Raw genomic sequence first — 19,099 nt, 5'->3', positions numbered from 1 at the left:
AATTATCATCAGTTATTCACATCCGGCAGGCTTATAAGAAATATTGATGTAAGATTACACAACTACAGTACCTACCACCATGTTGCAGTTTCTTGTAGCGGGAGGGGAAGGCAGGGAGGAGAAGGAAAACACAAAATGCTTATATTCACACAAATCTGTAGAACCCTTTACTCCAAATACCTCAACTTTTGTGTTTCTAACGCTGAACTGACAACTTCTCAAATCCTTTTAATCTTGAAAGAAGACAACTTATGCCCTTCAAGAATATTCTCTTCTGCAATATTTTTCCACAGTGATTTTCACAACATCACTTCAGTGTTCTCTAAACCTTTTGGCTAACAGCTTTATAAGGTAATCTGAAAACAGAGATCCTGGGAAGACACACAGAAGTGTCTGGCTTCCCTGAAAAAGTATTGGGATAGCAACTTACATGACTGGGTTTTTGTCATAAAACATACAGATCTTATATCCACAGAAACTACAAAAAGTTTGTTCACTTTTGTCAGGCGTTTGGTGCCTAGGCTTCCGGAAGAACACAAAAAGTGACCTGAAAGCCATAATTCCTTGTGAAGCTTCTGAAAGATTTCTGACTACAGGACTTGCAGCAGTTGATCCTGTTTAAATACTGTTGTGAATAGTATGGCATTAGTGATAAGCCCTTTACAGATAACTAAGTCTGCAGGGGGTTATGGCTTTGATTTAAACTCAGATAAACCAGTGCTTTCATTAAAAGARATGGTCCCTCCTCATTCTGCCACTGCTCATTCCCACCTTTTCTTTTATTCAGAACTAGAGTCTGTGCAGCTATAATGAACTGGATCAAGGAACTGTTCTGGCTAAGTGCTAGCCCAGCAAGGCCTGTTTACTCTTCAACCATAGCAGTTCTCCAGTGATTCAATGTGTTAGCACAAAAGCAGCAGCAGTATGCACCTTTCAGCAGCAGCACTGGCTCACACTGGATTAACCATAAAACTGCAAGTAAAGCCTAAAGCGTTTCGGTCTTTTCCACTGAATAAAAACAAAACAAAAAAACCCCTCCTCCTTGCTCCTCTTAAAAAAAAAAAAAAAAGCCCAAAACACACCCACCCACCCTGAGCCATAATTACAGACATGCTGCTGAAAATAGCAAAGTGGTTGGCATTATCTAAAGGGCTTTCTAAAGCCAAAATGTATTTTTAAAATGATCCAGCCTTTTACTATCTGCTATGTGTTCAAGCAGCTCAGTATCACACTCTCTCAATGCAAACATTAAAATCCCTCACCCACATTTACTCTTAGTGCACAGAGTAGGGAATAAAACAGTAACGATAACAACAGCAAACATCAAAAGTCTCACAATAGCTGGCGTTTTTAATCACCTGTAGTTTCTGATATCATGCTGCAGTGCTACCCCCTTAGAATGTTTCTAAAAGTGGAAGTTTAGCTTTCCCAAGTACACAAAGGAGGAGGGGGAAAAAAAAAAAGGACTTAAAAAATTAAATGCTAAAATTTAGAAAGTTAGCATGCAAATGAATAGAATCTACTCCCAAGTTTTTACCACTGGGGGCCAATAAACCTGTAGCAATTGGTTATGAAAGAGCATACCCTTTTAGCTATGATTTTTATTTTTCTTTTAGCTATGGAAACTCTGTGTAGTATGTGGCAGGCAGAAGTCAGAGTCACAAGACAATGCAGCTGAGAAACTTGGCACACAAGTCTCATATGTCAGCACAGCATTAAGAGACTTTTTCAGAATGTTCTGAGTCCCTCAAAACAGTTCCTCTCCTTTTCCACAAGGATAAGAGAAGTAAGATCTCAAGTAAGCATTACTCAGCTCTTCAAGAACTTATTTTTCTATTCCAGCAAAGATTTAAAGCAACAGGACCTCCCAAAAGAGACCTTAAAGGAATAACTCTTACTAACCATAGTTATCTTCTTTAATACAACAGCATTACAGATATAAACACACACCTGTAAATTACAACATAGCCACCAAAACAAACAGAAATAGGATCTTCAGCAGAGTTTAATCAGTCATTTCTTAAATCCATTTGTCAAGAATTGAATATAAATTTAGCAAAAAATGTTTAGCAAAATAAATCATTTCCGTGCACTACTAAAACCCCCAAAATATGGAAAAGCATTCAGTTCTTCCTCTCCAATAGTCCATTTAAGTTTGACTTTTCTAAAAAGACAAGTCTTTCTCATAACTGCAACATAACTTTTAAAATGCTCCCATGATGTTCCATCAACAATATAGAGACTCAACTATTAGTTTAATATAGGTCAGAGCTCTTTCTTAGGGAGAGATTTTTATAGTGAAATTGCCTTTGGGAGAAGTTTTCCATTCTTACGATCACTAAAATACAAATAATTATGAAAAAATATACCACATTATTAGAAATTACTTCAGAGTTAATTGACTGCTCTCTGAAACATCAATTAGATTTTTCTTCCAATACAGCTATACTGCAACTACCTGTATTTTCAACTAGCTAGAATCGCCACATAAAGTGTTGTTCTTACAAAGATATGAAAAAAATTGTGAGCGCAAGTTACAAGCAGCCACAATGAAACAAAGATGACTATGGTACTTATAGTGTAATTCATAACTATGTTGCCTATATCATGTAGTTACAAGCTTTTCAATTCCAAAATGAAGATCAGTCTGATTTAAAGTTCTCAGCCTTCATTTACAGAGATCACCAGCTGAAGGCTCCTGTTCCTTAGGCATAAAAGTTTTATTCTGTGCTACCTGCAAAACACAGAAAAGAGAGACTTCTCTAATAATCATTCTTTTGGGGAGGTTTGCTTCAGTTACCTGTAATGCTCTGAGCAATAGCAAATATTTATTTTAATGGTTTAGGACCTGCATTTATTTTAGCAGAACTCTTCTGAATTCAATTCATTAACAACATCATCTGCTTTATTATTACACCTGCTATTGCAGTCAAGTAATGTTTGCTTTAGAATTCTTCATAAGAAGATTCTGAGCAGTACTTAAGTTCTTGAGCTTGAAACGACAAAGAAGTACATGTCTGCTCATCTTGAATAAGAAAATAATTATTGCACTAAAAAAGGAATATCTGCAGAATTAGTATACAAACACCTTAGATTTCCTAGAAATTTGCATTTGTTTTCTACAAATACTATTTAATATTAGAAAACTGCTATAAGAGGACATACAGGACACTCATGTGCAATAAATTTTATCTATTTACAAAATCAGAGAGCAGGAAATAAGCCTTTCATTTCAGTGCTTTAAGTCAATCTAAGACAGTATTCTTCGAAAGAAAAATCTGTTTTGCACATTATGTCTGCTTTGCTTCTAGGTGCTATTAACCTAGGTCAGGTTTTCAGGCATCTCATTCATTTCTCACACCATTATTAAAGTTTCTCGGAAAAGGGACCAGGAGATCTGTCAAGGAGGAACATATTACCTCAAAAGTCTTCCAGGTATTCCAGAAAGCATTTAAAATGCATTTTGGACATCAGCACAACCAAACCCAAGCTCACACCAAATAATGGAGTACAGAGCAGATGCAGCAAGAATTTAGGAACCACAAACAACATAACCATATAAGCCTAACATTTTACTTCAGCTAAGTCCTGCTCTTTAGACTGTGAGCAGAAATGCAGTGTTGCAGCTATCTTATTTTCAGGATCAAATTGCTACTACTACATTGCAATGTTCCCATAAGTGCGGGCCAAGCATGTTGAATCAAAAACAACTCTGGCATTTCTGAACCAATCTCTAATGCATAGTTTAGACATACTCAAAAGAGGCGGTAGAGAGAGAAAAAAAAAAAAAAAAAAACCACCCCCTTACCAGAACCTTTAATCTTAGCAGAGACAAGAGGCCACTTTTTAAGAGCTTGTTATTTACCACAAACTTTTCATTTCTAGTAAGTCATGACATAACTATGAGATCTCTCTCTGAACAAGTGATAAAACAACTCAAGTCTAGAATTCTAGATACCAGTCCACCCTAAACCTAAAGATACTTCAGTGGTAAATTATCCTCCAAAATTGGATCAGAAGGTCAGCATAAATCTAGAAATAAATGGAATACGTAAATACACTTTTGGCAAGCTGACTTAATGGAAACATAAGCTGCATAAAGCTGCAAACAGTAGCAACAAGTGGGAAAGAAGGTTTGTTACAAAAGACAAATCTGATAATTTACATACAAATGTCATGCTTACACATGACATTATTAAGCAGAAGCTATTCTTGGAAACCTGTGTGTATGCATTCACTTCAAAGTAAAGATATCCACATTTTATACCTAAGGAACAGGAGACAATAGCCATTTATAGACAAAAAATAACCTCCCTGCAATTGAAGAAACTTTACTGCTACATACAGTGACACAGTTTTACTGTATCTTGTACTCTGCTTCCTCAGAGGAAGATATGTCTTCAAGGTTTCTTTCTAAGAAAAAGTCTTTCTTATAACCTTTTCCTTCACAACCCATCTGAAGACTCAGAACTAACATATTCTTGACCCTAAATCAAAGTCTTAACCCTAAGTCACAAATAATAACATTTTAACTACAAAGTACTTTTTCAGCCCATTTTCAACATAGTCAAGGTCCAAATTATCTAAATAGCTGAAAATACTGATGAACAGATGGTCACAGAACTGCCATTTTAAAGATTTTTCTGCAAGTGATTAATGAATAACCCATGACTTTGCAATCTAGTAACCTACAAAGCTTACTTTCATTTTCTTTTTGATGCTGTTAATGACCACAAACTACAATGGCAATTACTGTGTGGCACTGGGCATGCACAAATGACTGAAGCACTTATAAAAGGTGTGATATTATCCCTATAACAGAGGATAGTTTTTGAACCAGACAGACTGCATGGAAAATAAAAGTTTTACTCTAGACTGAATAACAACTTCAGCACTTTTTGTATGCTGTGGCTGGAACATCTATTCTGTAATAAGGCTGCAGAGTTAAGATTTTTCGGCAAAATACATGCTAAACAAAATTCAGGGCTTCCAAACAAGTGTTTTGTTTTGGAAACAAATTAAACTTGGCTATTGGCAGTAAACAAATTAAAATAAAAATTAACACTCCTTCTTTTTTAATATTTACTCCTAAAACAAACTGGCCTAATGACCAGGGAAGACACTGGATCTGATAAATTATTTCACCGGATGGATACAAGACAGTGTGTCAGGAAGTCATCTGCAACACTTGGATTGCAGCCAGTAAATTTGCCAAGTAAGAGACAAGCATTACTGTATTTTTTGAACATTGAGCTAGGGAAAACTTATACAGTCTGTAACACAGACACTACCAGAGCTACCCCTGTTCCCCAGTACAAAACTTAACAAGCAATGTGACTAAGCCTTTATACACATAACTTCTCCATTATTTGCAATGAACTAATCAGAAGGGGGAAAGAAGAGGGAAGGTTTGTTTCTAAAAATGCAGAAACACTCATTGCTGTGGTAGAGAAGGGAGAGAAATCTGGTCCTAGCTCTTTACTYAACATACTATTTTCATATCTTGTGCTGAGAATAAGTTACATTACTGATGAAGGGAAGGTAGGAAGTGGAAGATCAGTTTGTCTTCCTGCTGTACAGGTATATAAGAATCTTCATTTATGCAGTATCATATCTTAACTTTATACCACAGCAACCAATAAAGAAATGTTTTTAAGTGAGTCACTTTGGAAACATCCACGATCCACACCAAAAGCCATAGTTAACATACATGTTACAGAGTTGAAATGTATAATCAGCAAAACAGCATACTACTTAAGACAAAGTGGTATCAGCTGTACTTTATGACTGAAAATGGGGGGGAAAAAAAAAAAGATTTGCAAATGCCTTTGAAGACATCTTAGAACAAGCTAAATCACTGTAATTGACAACAAAAAGATAAAGTAAGGTTGCACTACCCCTTCAGTTCATCTCTCCCCCCTGCTTCTTTCTGCGCACATTTCAAGTAACAAAGCCTTTATGTAGTATTTTGTAGTAGCTGTAAACACAAAGGCATGACAAAGTTTGTATGAAGAAATTGATTACACTAAAAAAAAATTTAAAAAATCATTCTTTTGGGGATACAGGTAATGTTAAATCAGAACATTAAGTTTCAGTCACTTGGGAGAGGAGAAGGAACAGCCTGAAAGCTTGAATTCTGTTTGGATACTAGTTTAAATATCAGTGAGGATTTGAACACTAAGAATTTTCTATTGCAGTTCACAGAAATCAAATTTAAATACAAAGGCCAAAGGACTGAAACAACTATTGCATGTAAAGTTTGTACTATTTTTTTAGAATTTCACAACAGTGGAAATGTATCAACTGTAATGCTTTCTTCATTTTTTAATTTTTTTAATTATTTCCTACTTGTATTGATGTATTCCACAATTACAGAAGCACACTACGAAGGTAGTCCTCAATATTAACTATATTTAAGAAATCAGAATGATTGCTTTTGTTCCAATTGCTGTAAATATTGTCTTTCTTAAACTGATTTCAAGATACGGAAGCTAGTATTTGACATTTTAAAAAGCAATGGGCAATATGATCATGAACTCCACTTGGCAAGGAAAACTTGTTTTGAACAGTATTTTTAAACACAAAATATAGATATGATCCTAGCACACAAACACACCGCATAAGCTTAAATGTAAGTAGCGTATGCAAAGACAGTCACTAATACATTATAACCATAATGTACTAGAGCATGCACACAGGGCTCCCAAGTAGCCCGCACTCCAGTTGCTTGTCTATTCACAAATGTCTTCACTATTATAGTTCACATCAGTATGCTTGCTCATATTGTAGTCATTTTTAAGCAAGTCCATTCCTACTCAGACAGGTGTGCAACTCCAGCTGGTGTAACACATTTCAGTTTGAAGCATGTGGAAGAGCAGAAATCAAACGTTGCATATGGCAGCACAGATGATTCAAAACCACTACAGAATGTAACACGATAACCTAGAATGTTCAAGAATGTGTTAAATGAGTTTGGGTGAACCAAGGAAGTTATCAGACATTTAAGATGTCATTAGCAAYACATGCTAAGGAAGTTACATAGACATGTCTATATACAGGTTCTACAAAACACATTTTACTATGTATAAGAATATACCATGTCAATTAACAATTAAGGACATGGTAAGGTAGTGTTACCCCAAGCATACTGTTAGCACTGAACAGGATTTAAAGAGAAAATACGGGGGGGGAAGTAATCCACAGATTATTAGCCACCAATAATCAGCACGAAAGAAAAATAATTCTTAGATGTGCATTCGATGACAATATAACATGCATTTTCTGGAAAGTTATATTGTCCCCAGTTATGAAAGGAAACATTAGTTGCAGTCACCTGCTAAATCACATAGCATTAAAAAAACAAAACAAAAACAAACCTAAGTTGCAAAAACAACTTCATAGAAATGCAATGCCTAAGCTCTACCTGTCTTAACACAACCAGCTGTGAAACAAGAATGGCTGGATGTTACCCATGACTGGGTCTGAACATGCACATATGCAAATACAGGACCATTCCTTTGTAATGGTTTTCAAGGAAACATTTGAGAATGTAATTGTAGAGCAGTTCAAGTAGTTTACAAGCTACAAGATGATTATCTTACAGAAGTCTACAATATTGTGAAAAAATAAACTTAAGGACAAGGTGAAAGATAAGAGGCATGTCAATTATATTTACTGCAGTATTCTTATACCATGGCTTTTATCAATTAATTGAACACAACAAGTTGTATCAAGGCCTGGTACTGTAAATAAATTGTGCAAGTTTCCAACAATCCAGCTATCAGACATAAAAAGCCATGTTCAAAGAAAAACTTTTGATTCTGTACTAGTTCTGTGGACCAGACCATTTTCTGATAGCACCATATTAAAGCGTCTATTTTGTTTCTGAGAAGTTACAACTTTTCAGAACTGTTTTAAAAATGCAAATGGGAGACTAGTTTAAAATAATTTTGCCTCTAACAGAATATGATCGTGTTCTCCATTATCCTGAGTTTTAATTGCATTTTGTATGCTTCCCTCTCTCCCCCCATGTGCAATTCCTTGGTTTACTTAAGCAAAAATTATCAAAGGAAGGGAAGAAACCAGTCCCAAAGTATTTAATAAGTCAGAATTATTCATATAAGAGACAAAAGTAATGTACTAATTCAATGCAAGATGCTGTCTTAGGAAACAGAACTGTGCTTTTAGTCAGATTTTTTCAGACTGTCAGAAAATCCAGTTACTGTAGCTGCAAAAAGTGAAGCAATAATGCAATGGCATAAATGTATCAAACCCAACAGAACTTTCAAATGCAAAGTTTTGCAGTAGTGGTTTGAACAGCTATTTACGAACTACAACTGATTCAAAATATCACTAGATCAATAAACTCTGTGGACCAGGAAGCTCAAGAGTGTGAAAATGCCCCTCAAATCCCAGAAGGAGAAAGCAGTGCAGGGAAATAAAACTTATTCCAGTCTCTCCTATCTCTCCCACACAGCTTATGTTTTTATACTGTATAGTAATTTCAAATTGTTCAATGGTATAAAAGTTGCAGTGGTTACAGATATGTAAGGCCAAAAACAAATTCAGAAGTGACATACAGAGACTAGAGAAGAAGCAGTTGGAAACAATGAAGGAATGCTTGGTACCAATAAATTAAGTTCTATTGCCAAAGACAAAAAAATGGGATGGAAAAGATGTGAGAAAGGAAGAATGATAATCACCAAGCAGTTCTGCTGTATTTATTTATTCAGTAAGCCAGTTTCATCTTGTTTCATTAGTGTTGTACCCAAACTGTTCTTTCACATGACGAGAGATGACAATTACTTTCAGGAACTGGAAAAAAAAAAAGCCCCCCCCCCCCCAAAAAAAAAAAAAAGAGTTCTCAGAGCAGGAGAAGTACTTTATAGACAGCACTTACTGCCTCAGTTGCAAACTTTAAATGTTAGCCAAGCTCAGTATTACGTAATGAGTGAAACATCTGCAGCCCTGGAAACATTCTTTGTTGGAAAACTCTTTCTGTAATGGGAAACTACTGGAGCAAAGCCAAATATAGTAGCCTGAAACAAAAATAAAACAGTAGAGAAAAAGTCAAGAGATAATAGTCCAGTGGCTAAATGCTCTCTGAGAGCCCAAATCTCTGAAATTATTTTTTGGTGTTTTCTGGTGCTGGTTTTTGGAGTAGGAGGGGCTGGGCTTTGTTTTGATTTTGAGAGGGTGAAGAGAAAGCAGAGGGGAAAAAAAAGTGTTTMATTTCAAATTCACCTGAAAGGTTACTCAAAGTAAACTGTATACATAAGAGTTTTCTTTCTTTTTGTCCTCTCTACWAAGCACTGAACTGGTTAAGTATTAGCATTGAAATTATACTGCCAGAAACTGTAATGACAGATTTGCCACTGCAAACACTAGCTGCTTTATCTACACTTTCAGAGCTTTGTAGCCTATCCCCACACTACCAAACACCTTTCCTGGTTACCAAGAGGATGACTCCCATTTCTTTTGGGCCTGTGTCTCCAGCCTCAAGTCACTGGGTTGTATGCTAGCATTTTCATTCTTTTTCTTCCACTTTTCAAACTTGGAAGGAGATTATTAACACTTCAGAAGTCTGTCTTTTAATCCTCCTGCCAGTTTCCCACTAAGAAACTCTCCTTTGCCAAGATGCCTTAAAAAAGTCCATTCAAACCACACACTTCACAGTGGTTAGAATGTTCATGTTTTTTGTCTTATGCATCTTTTATCTTATGCTTCAGCATCAAGAAGTTTAGAGGAGGAACTTTTATGGATCACCAGGCATAGAGAGATCTTGATATGCAGCACATTTGCAATGAGGGTTTGCAGTAGCACATCTGCAGCAAATGCAGTAAGAATACAAGGTAGGCCTTAGAGCAATCTACATCAGTCTCTTCACAGGTCACCTCACTACGAAGTTTGTACAGTAACACAAACCAAATGTAAAAAGTTTAGGCAGGGATATAGTGCCTGACAACTTCTGCCTTCAACTTTCAGAAGCATTCTATGTATTGTTAAATGTTTTAGTAGAGGTTCCTGAAAACAAGCCCCTTGCTTGGTATTTAAGCTGTTCTTTCAATTCCTAGATAAAGGATAAAGAAATGTGTTAGAGTAATCTAAAAAAGTGCAGTAATGGTCAATGATTGCCTCCCATGTTTACCTCTTTTATCTCAACCACATTTTTAAGAATAGTCACAAGAGAAGCCATGCAACTACTCCAGATTAGTCAAAATTACACAGGTTAAAAAAAAAAAAAGACAATCAAACCACCTAACTGCTATTAAAGATATTAATATTAAAAGTATGGAAATGGAAAAGCCTTCACAAATAAGAGTCATGAAGTAGAATGTGTATGTGAGAAATAACACATGTAATGTGATTCACACACTTCATTATGACTACAACTCTTGCTCCATAATAAATATAAAAATGTTGCTTAAGTCTGTACTGACAAAGGTCATTTTTATCTACAGATAAGAAAATCTTGTCATTCTGTAGAAAGTCTGATTTATGTTTTATCTTGTTTTTCCATTAAAGAAGTTCCATTCACTTGTGAGACAACCTGAACATTTAATTTTTTATTACAAAACCCAGAAAACTCTTCTCCCTTTCAAAATTCTACAAGATATTTAAAGAAACTTATGTATGCTTACATCCCTTGAAAGGCCCGGGGAATCAATCCTTGCTTCTTGCTTTTGCTCACTTATCTTCCAGAATGTATGTTCAATGAACAGAGTATCTGAATCCATCAAAGGCTATATTCCAGTCTTCTGCATGTATGTCAAATGTGAGATCATAAAAGTATCAAAATAAGTGTATTGAATGAAATTCTGAAGAAAAACAGGACATCATGAAACAAAGACTACATTAGAAAAATGATAACACTTACAGAGACAAATGTAAACTATTCTCCTCAAGCAGTAAAGCCAAAAGCTGTCAAAGCATAGCAAGCCTGAGATTTTCTGTATGAGCTAGTCTTATCATTCACCAGATGGAAGTATGTATGAARTTTGACATTGCACATATTTTGACTATTCTCATAATAGTATCATTTACACTCAAAATATCCATACTGCATTTATTTGGTGTGGTTCTCAGACAAAATATTTAAAGGAAACTTGACTTTCTGGGATCAAACATACAGATTTGGAACAGTAAAAGAAGTACTCAAGTCAGATCACTATTAAGAACATACCAGCTTAGTTAAATACACACATTGATCAAAGAAGAAAAGCTAATCTTTCTGAAAGTTTCAACCAGTATTACTAGCAATGACAAACACATTTGTCTAAAAATGTGGAGAAACAACCCTCCAGAGAACCTAAAACCTATGTATGATAGAACTCTGAAAGCAAAGTTGAGTATTAAGTCAAATTTTCTATWGTGCAAAGATAAAGCAATATAAAAAAATGAACTGGATTTACTTTTTAACATTGTTGTGCCCTTCATGCTATTACCTTTATTATTTGCAAAATCCATTTTTGTCATAATTTAACTCATGCACTTGTCTTTCCATTTAAAATATTCTTCATGGTTGTTAATATTTATATTATTGATATTAATATTGATTGATATTAATATAGTTAATATTGATTTAGTAACATACATTAGAAATGAAAGAAAATACCTTTCCTCAAAAATCCATTTTCTTTCTCATAGTAAACTATGTGACTGTTGTGGACATAATTCACAGTTGCTAGGACTAGTATTTATAGTTTAACCATCTAGGAATGGATGAATTTGATTTACTTAGACGACTGGTCTCCATTTTTTCCAAACTGTTTAGGACTCCCTTTCCAAGGTTTGTTCCCAAACAAACTGCACAACACCACAACCCCAGCATTCTACCCTATGCCCAACAGCTGGGCATATGAGAGACCTACATCCATTTCTTTGCTCAGGGTGGACTGAAATTCACATTTCCCACTTTGCAAGAAAGTAAAACTGCCATCATTACCTGCTACCAGGTATGCTGTAGGGTTACATCCTCATTCTCCTATGTTAATGCTGTTCCATTGTACAGTAACTTAACATTACTGGCTCTGGGAGGAGGCAGGTAACAATAGTTAGGTAGCCACACCATTAACGTGCTAGGTGGGCCACCAGCATTTTAGTCCCTGCTCCAAGGGGAGCATCATAGAGCCCTCTGTAACCCAGTTTTAATGCTTTCTACTGACCTGAGCATTTTTTTCCCCTCTTTCTTCTGTCATATGTTTGCAGGACTAGGGCAGCACCAACACTCAGTACAGACAGAGCAGGAGTGCAGCTACAGTGATAAAAGATATCTTTGCACTCTTCAGCCTGGACAACTCAAAAGCAAAGTGTCTTAACTCAGAAATCTAATGCATTTCCCTCCCACCCTCTCTCAGGAAGTGGGCAAATATAACAGAGTTGTGACAATTCTTCAAGGATTAAAAAAAGCTCAGTAGGATACCTAAAAGCCAGCAGCAAAACCTGAAACCAACTTTTTTTTCTGCAACTTGGAAAAACTTTCTGCTAATGAGAAAGACATTTATCACTGAACAAAGTATTCTGAACAACACCAGAGCCTTTGCTTAAAAAAGCAAATCCAGACAGATCTGCAGAAGTACATCCATTAAGTTGGTCTTAAACATTGATATTGTAGGCCAAATTTCAAGCCTGAGTGGTATTTTACCTGTGCTATAATCGCCACAATGCTATAAAAGAATTCTGTAAACCAAGCAAGCATGCCAGTTAAGGAAAAGACTTTTTAAAAAAGGTACAGAGATAATGAGGTACTTGAAGCTCAAAGCACAATTTCCCTTCTCAGATTGTGCATCATCTGTTCATTAATATAGCTAGGAAAACAGCTGGAAGTTAGAGGAGTGATTTACAAATAAGACTCTTTAATTTTTAAAAGAATCCAATCAGAAAGACTAAGAAGAAAAGGTTTTGAGATACACCATACATCTGAGATCTCACTGAAGAAAGGAGGAAGGCTATATTAAACAACAACAACAACAACAACAACAACAACAACAACAACGTGACAGGATTTGTTCTGTTTTCTTTAAATTAAACTGTTGCATTACTAGTCATTACATTTGTGGTGAGTGACTCATCATAAGCCAAAGGAACTTAAGGCTTTCACATCTAATTATCTTACAAGAAGATGGTGCACAACAAATGTTAGAAGCAGAATGGCAACAAAGCGTACATCTATTTGAAATGACACTGCCTTTTTAGGAATGCATGAGTCGTACTGTGCGTTTTTTGAAAAATAAATTTTCTATTTGGTCTACCCATTCCTGAGCAACATCCTTTCTCACTTATCAAGCACATTGTACATCTGGCTTATTCCTAGAAGAATTGTACTATCACAGCTGGAAATGCACAAAAAACTACTCTTCAGAAAGGAACATATATTCTGATAAAAGCCCCAGTGTAGGTGCAACAAGATTGCAAACAAAGACATGGCTTTGCTGAGTCTGTTCTGTTAATAACTAAGTTGTACACGTATAAAAAACCCACAACTCTGCCTATATAGCCTGTTAGCATAGAAAGCACTAGTGCTATGCTCCTTCTGTTTTATTCAGGGAACAGAAAAATCTATCCTACACAGAGAGTACTGCTCCTTAAACCCTAAGGCAGAGTTAAAAAAAAAAAGAAAAAAAAGAAAAAAAGCTAAGCAAAGGTGTATCCCCAAAGTTATGCAAGAATTTACAATCAGAAGAAACTTCTGCATGCCCTCAAACATTTCACTGAGGAGTCTAACTTCACTTCAAGAGTCAAGTAAACATTATGCAGGTAATGTGTAGACTTGCTTTTTCTAGTTTCATTAAAAACATAGAAAAAAAATAACGTTTGTGCAGTTAGACAGTCCTCCCTTTTACGTCCTGCTTATACTTTAATATCCAGAACTTAAAGCAAATCTTGATGTGGCCTGTAAGACAAATATTTGCACCAGTGATTTTTTTCCTAAAATTTAATCCCCATTTCAATAACAAACCACATCTACACATAACAATACTTCATGATTTACAAAGCTTACAAGATTTGTATTCATCCCCCTGCTATATCCAAATTTTGTTAGTTAACCTTTGTGAGATCTTTCTAGAAAGAAAAATTAAAAAAAATTTAATCTCACATGGTTAGCTTTCCTAGACTACTTGCACAGAAAGTGGAAAGAGGAGTTTCAGATGATAACTTAGAGCACCTAAATTTAAGATTTCACCAGGAATTATCCCCTAAGAAGTAAGTGGGAGATCGCAGGAAGAGAAGAGAGACCAGAAAGATGGGCCTCCATAGCCTAAATTAACTGCAGTGAATATCCCTCTTCAGTCACCCTGTCAGTGCTTTCAGAGGCTTAGCAGGTATAAGAGCAGTATGCTTTACAAGCATTAAACTTCTGCTCAGGCCATCCATATCCCTGAAATGATTTTCTTTGGTGACCATGCAGCTTTTTTTTTTTTTTTTTTTAATTTTTTACTTTAAGGAAACCTGCAAAAGATACTGCCTGTGCCTTCAAAAAAAGGGGGGGGGGGAAAAAAAAAAAGTGTATTTATTTGATTTCACATTAACTTCAAAGAGTAATTTTCTGACACTTGCATCTAGATACCCAACAGTTTATATTCTCATTAGGGTCACTCAGTACTTAAAATGCTACTTGGGAGGACTCAAAGTGGCAAGAAAATAAGGAAAGGGTAGGAACAAATTATTCCCTAATTTAGACAAACTGCTGCTGTTACTTTCAATGACAGCCGGTTGATCAACTGTTGAAAACCGGCCCGACCTGCTTTCAGATTTTGCAATAGTCTCATTCAGTGATTAGAGTAACTGACCAAATAACCTGTTGCTATGACTCAGCAGCTCGCCTTATTTTTCCTTTCTATAACTTTCTCTTAAATTCAGCCGTTTATCCTGTAAAAGTGTCAGGGCTTACATGCATATAGCTATACAAGCCTTGATTACTTGCTTTTCCTGAAACGTTAAGCGCTTGAACAAACTATTCTTCATACGCTCATCCTAGTTCGCTCTCACTAATTATTGTAATCCTTTCAGCTCCAGCCACCTTTTTAATCCCTAACTACTTACTACTGTCCTTCACTACCCACTGCAAATAAATATTTCCCCCCAAAGCATCCAACCTGTTGATTTACTGTATTATTCTCCATTCTGGAAGCAAAAAGATATACTTTACACATTATACAGATGAGGTTGGAGAATATCTTACTCACAAGACTTTCACCTGTGCTAAGTTTCTTACCTCGAGGAGAGTCTAGTTTCTTCCCCAAAGGAAAAAAAAAAAAAAAAAGCCTGGAGCCATGCTATGTGACACCAGGAATAGCAGCACTGGGATGCTCAACAAGGGGAAAAGAAACGGAGTCTTTCACCAGTCACACAATGCCTCATCATGAAAGACTTGGAAAGAGGAAGAGGAGCACTGAAGAACATACTAGTGACTCGACTTCAGTTTAAGCATTACTTACAAAAGGTTGCAATTAATTAGAAACGCAAAAGCTATCACTGAAATGTTTAGGTCCTGGGAGATAGCAAGAACATAAGGCTTACTTGCGTCTCATGAAAAATAGCTAAATTTTGTAGCAGAACTGCAATTTATTCACTGCTGCAAAACACTTTCATCTTAAGTGGAAGAAAGCTTCTACTATTTTGCAGGCTTGCAATTGTAAACTCAGCTTTTACAGCCAGAGCTGAACAGCTTAATTTGCAAGTCAATTCCTGATTTACACTATTTTTAACATCTTTTAGACAGAAAAGAGACAGGCTTTTGGTTGATGTATGAAAAGCATCAAGTCTCTTTAGTGAGTTTTTTGAGAGTAAAGGAAAGAAACCAGAGTTTCACAAAATGTGAAGATGAAAGCAGAGTAAGGCAAAACTGGATGGCTGTATTAGCTAAAATGAAGTAAACGTTTGTCTGCATGTCATTAAAACATTCCTTTAGACATGAAATTATAGGTACATTTTTACTGTTCTCTGTATTAATAGCCTTGAATAATAGCCTCGCTGCTCTTAAAAAAAAAAAAAGTGAAAACAAGAAGTAACACGCATAGACAGAGAACATTATTATAACCTTTGCTATTCTGAAAACTCTTTCAAGTTTCACTACTGGATGCCAAAAGAAACAGTAAACATCAGGACCACATTTATACCCTTGAAGAAACTGTAAACAGCAAGAAATAGAATACTGTGAAATGCTAACCAAGACTCATCTTTCTGCTCTACTCCAATTTGGAATGCATTATCTGGTGTAAGTGTATTCTTAAAAACTTTTGAATTAGCAAATCTGTATGCACACAATTTGTGACAGATGCAGTCACAAGGATAACTGAATAGGAAACAGTCACACTCTGACAGAACCTTGAACCATCTTGAACTAACTCACCTAGCTTCTAAAAACTATTTGCACAGAGGTCAAAGTTGTGAACCTTTATCTCCACAAATCTGCAGAAACAAATCACTGTTATTATCATCACTGAAGTGGAGTACTGTCAACAACACTATTTTATTTTTCATCCAGCAGGAAAGAAGCAGCATCACATTTCTGCRTAACTGAAGGCAACACACTATGTTCAATATTAAACTTAAAGAGGGATGATTTTTGCAGCAGTTAGAAGCTGCAAAGTAGATCAAAGCCCAAAGACTTCAGTTTACAGCCTCAAAGAAGCACTATGAGAGGAAATCAGGTCTCATGCTGCACAGTACAGCTCTGAAGGCAAACTGACTCTCATTTTAAAAATTTGAACAAGCACTAATGAACAACCATCTGGCCAGTCATGTGGGAAGCAATTTAATAACATGATTATGATCCCCACAAAATATTTCAGAGTTCCCCCACCCCAAGATCTTCATCTTAAATACCATCCAAGTATATTGAATTATATTCCAGAAAATGGTATTCTGAAGATAGATAATCCATTCTTTGGGATGACAAGAGGCAGAGGGAGTTTGGAAAAAAAAAAAAAGGAAAAGAAGAGAAAAGATTCCCAATAGACAGACAGACAGGCAGATTTCTACAGTGAAAGCTATCTCTAAACAAAGAGATGCTAAAGATGCTGGATTGAGGAAGTCACAACACTTTTGGGGGGGGGCGGCGGGAGGGGGGCTCACTCAGAAGACTAAGTCAGTCAGAAAAGGAGACACTACTACATGAGACCAATATAAAGACCATCAAGCATGCTAAATAGTTTTTATACAAGGTAAAAAAGGATTGCTCTCTGCCTATGGCTGTCATTGAAGTCTATCGAAAAGCTTAATAAGAGACCCGATCTTACATAAAAGTCAAAAAGACTATCTTATCTTCCTGTTACAACTTTGTCAATACTACCTTTCCCACCTCATTTTACTGCAACTTTATTCATTTATTATTTTTAAACAAACACAGATGTGTGTGTCAAGGCTAAGTCTAAATCTCAGTTGTCCAAAAAAAAGAAAAAAAAAAAGGCACATCAGGGTTGTATTCTAAATCTAGTATCTCCACTAGATGAGGTTCAAAACCAGACCTTAAAACAAAGTTTAAAAAGATACCATTTTGAGCACTGTATTTTAAGAATACGTAGCCATGCTACTCCAAATGGGAATTCATACAACTTGAGTCAAAATGATGATCCATATCACTGTTTGGATATACCAGTTTTGCTTGATTCAAACAGCAGAGAAGGAAACATTTTAATTCATAAGAAATTATCAAAAAATTACTTACAAAAGAAATCCCACACACAATCTTTGATGATTTAAAACACTCAAACAAAAACACCATGGAAGATATGGTCCAAGAATAAATACAGCCAGAGATCCCATTACATTTATTTTGCTATTGAGGGCCTGACCTTAACTTAAAGAACTGCCAAATTTAATGTTATACTTATCCATAGATATTTAAGAAGTTTTATCTTACTTTCCCAACAAATCTAATTTTTGAGATTTTAAACAGTAATAAGTGTGTATGTGTGCTAGTAACCTTTTTTAAACACAAAAATCTGAAATCACGTAGGCTACTCAATATTTACAGTCTGGTTTCTCTCATACTCTTTCATTGCACTGCTCAAGATAAATGCATTATTAGCATTTCATATTCATGGGAGTAGTACAGAGCACCAGCAAATAAAAAAAAAAAAAAAAACCACACCCACACCAAGACCAAGACTTACAGTCACATTTCTTTGTACCACATATTTGAAACATATATGCTAGTCAAGCTAGTTACTTAAGATTGCTCATCACTGCTCTTCACAACAAAACCAACAAACAAAAAATGTTTCGAGAGCATTTTCCAAATAGGTATGAAGTAATTTGCCTTCCATCATTTTTTCTCCTCTAGAAAACAGAATTTACTCCCTCAACTTTTAACATGCTACCTTATAAAAGTGATGTAAAAACTTTTACTAATCTTGTGTTTAGTAGACACAAGAAAATACCCAACAAAAGTCACTAAAAGCAAATCATTGTCTTTTTGTTAACAAGCACAAGTGAGGGCTCAAATTTAGTTTGGTCAAAAACATCATAGTAAACCAAGAAAATAAAAAATACAGGAAAAAAAAATCCCCTAAAAGCCACACCAACCACAGCTCAGAGAAAAAAAGTCAGATCAAGCATCCCATTTGTTTATGAACTAAGCCTTCATGCAAGAGATCTGAAAGTTTAGCCTCAGGCACTAAATTTGAAATCAGTCCCCTACCAGTTATTTCAAGTAAGACAGTCCATGTTTGGAATATGCTTGATTAATCATTCCTAGCAGCAAAGGAAGAGACAGTTATACAAAAAACATCTTTATAGAACAGGTATTTCATCTAGATTTAATATAATTTTTTTCACCTTTTGGATGCCATCCGAGATTGTAGCATCAACAATGTATTGAACATTCAGGAGGATGAGGATGTTTGGTATTAACAGCACAGCTAATCAGTGTATATTACATTTAAAACTTCTTACAGGACGGCACCAGACCCTGTTGCTACACAGTAGTCCCCAGATTATCTAGTTACTATCAGATATACCTAGATGATGGTACAGGTTGACTGGAAGCCATGGCTCTAGCAATTTTTTTTTAATCTGCAGAACTAATTTGGAGGTTATATAAGGTCTTACTGACACTCTCAGCTTCCAAAACATAACATGACTATTAGTAATGGTG

At 35.7% G+C, this 19,099-nt stretch overlaps 1 protein-coding gene across 6 annotated transcripts in view; it reads right to left on the bottom strand.

The window, feature by feature from the left end:
- Nucleotides 1–19,099, bottom strand: part of DENND4C (DENN domain containing 4C) — a 71,187-nt gene that overhangs the window by 50,954 nt on the left and 1,134 nt on the right. The window lies entirely within an intron of this gene.

This window comes from Apteryx rowi, unplaced genomic scaffold (genome assembly GCF_003343035.1).
Source record: "Apteryx rowi isolate R43461 unplaced genomic scaffold, aptRow1 scaffold_37, whole genome shotgun sequence".
NCBI classification, from domain to species: domain Eukaryota; kingdom Metazoa; phylum Chordata; class Aves; order Apterygiformes; family Apterygidae; genus Apteryx; species Apteryx rowi.
Note: the sequence above shows the minus strand (reverse complement) of the source record. Positions and strands in the feature narration are given on the sequence as shown.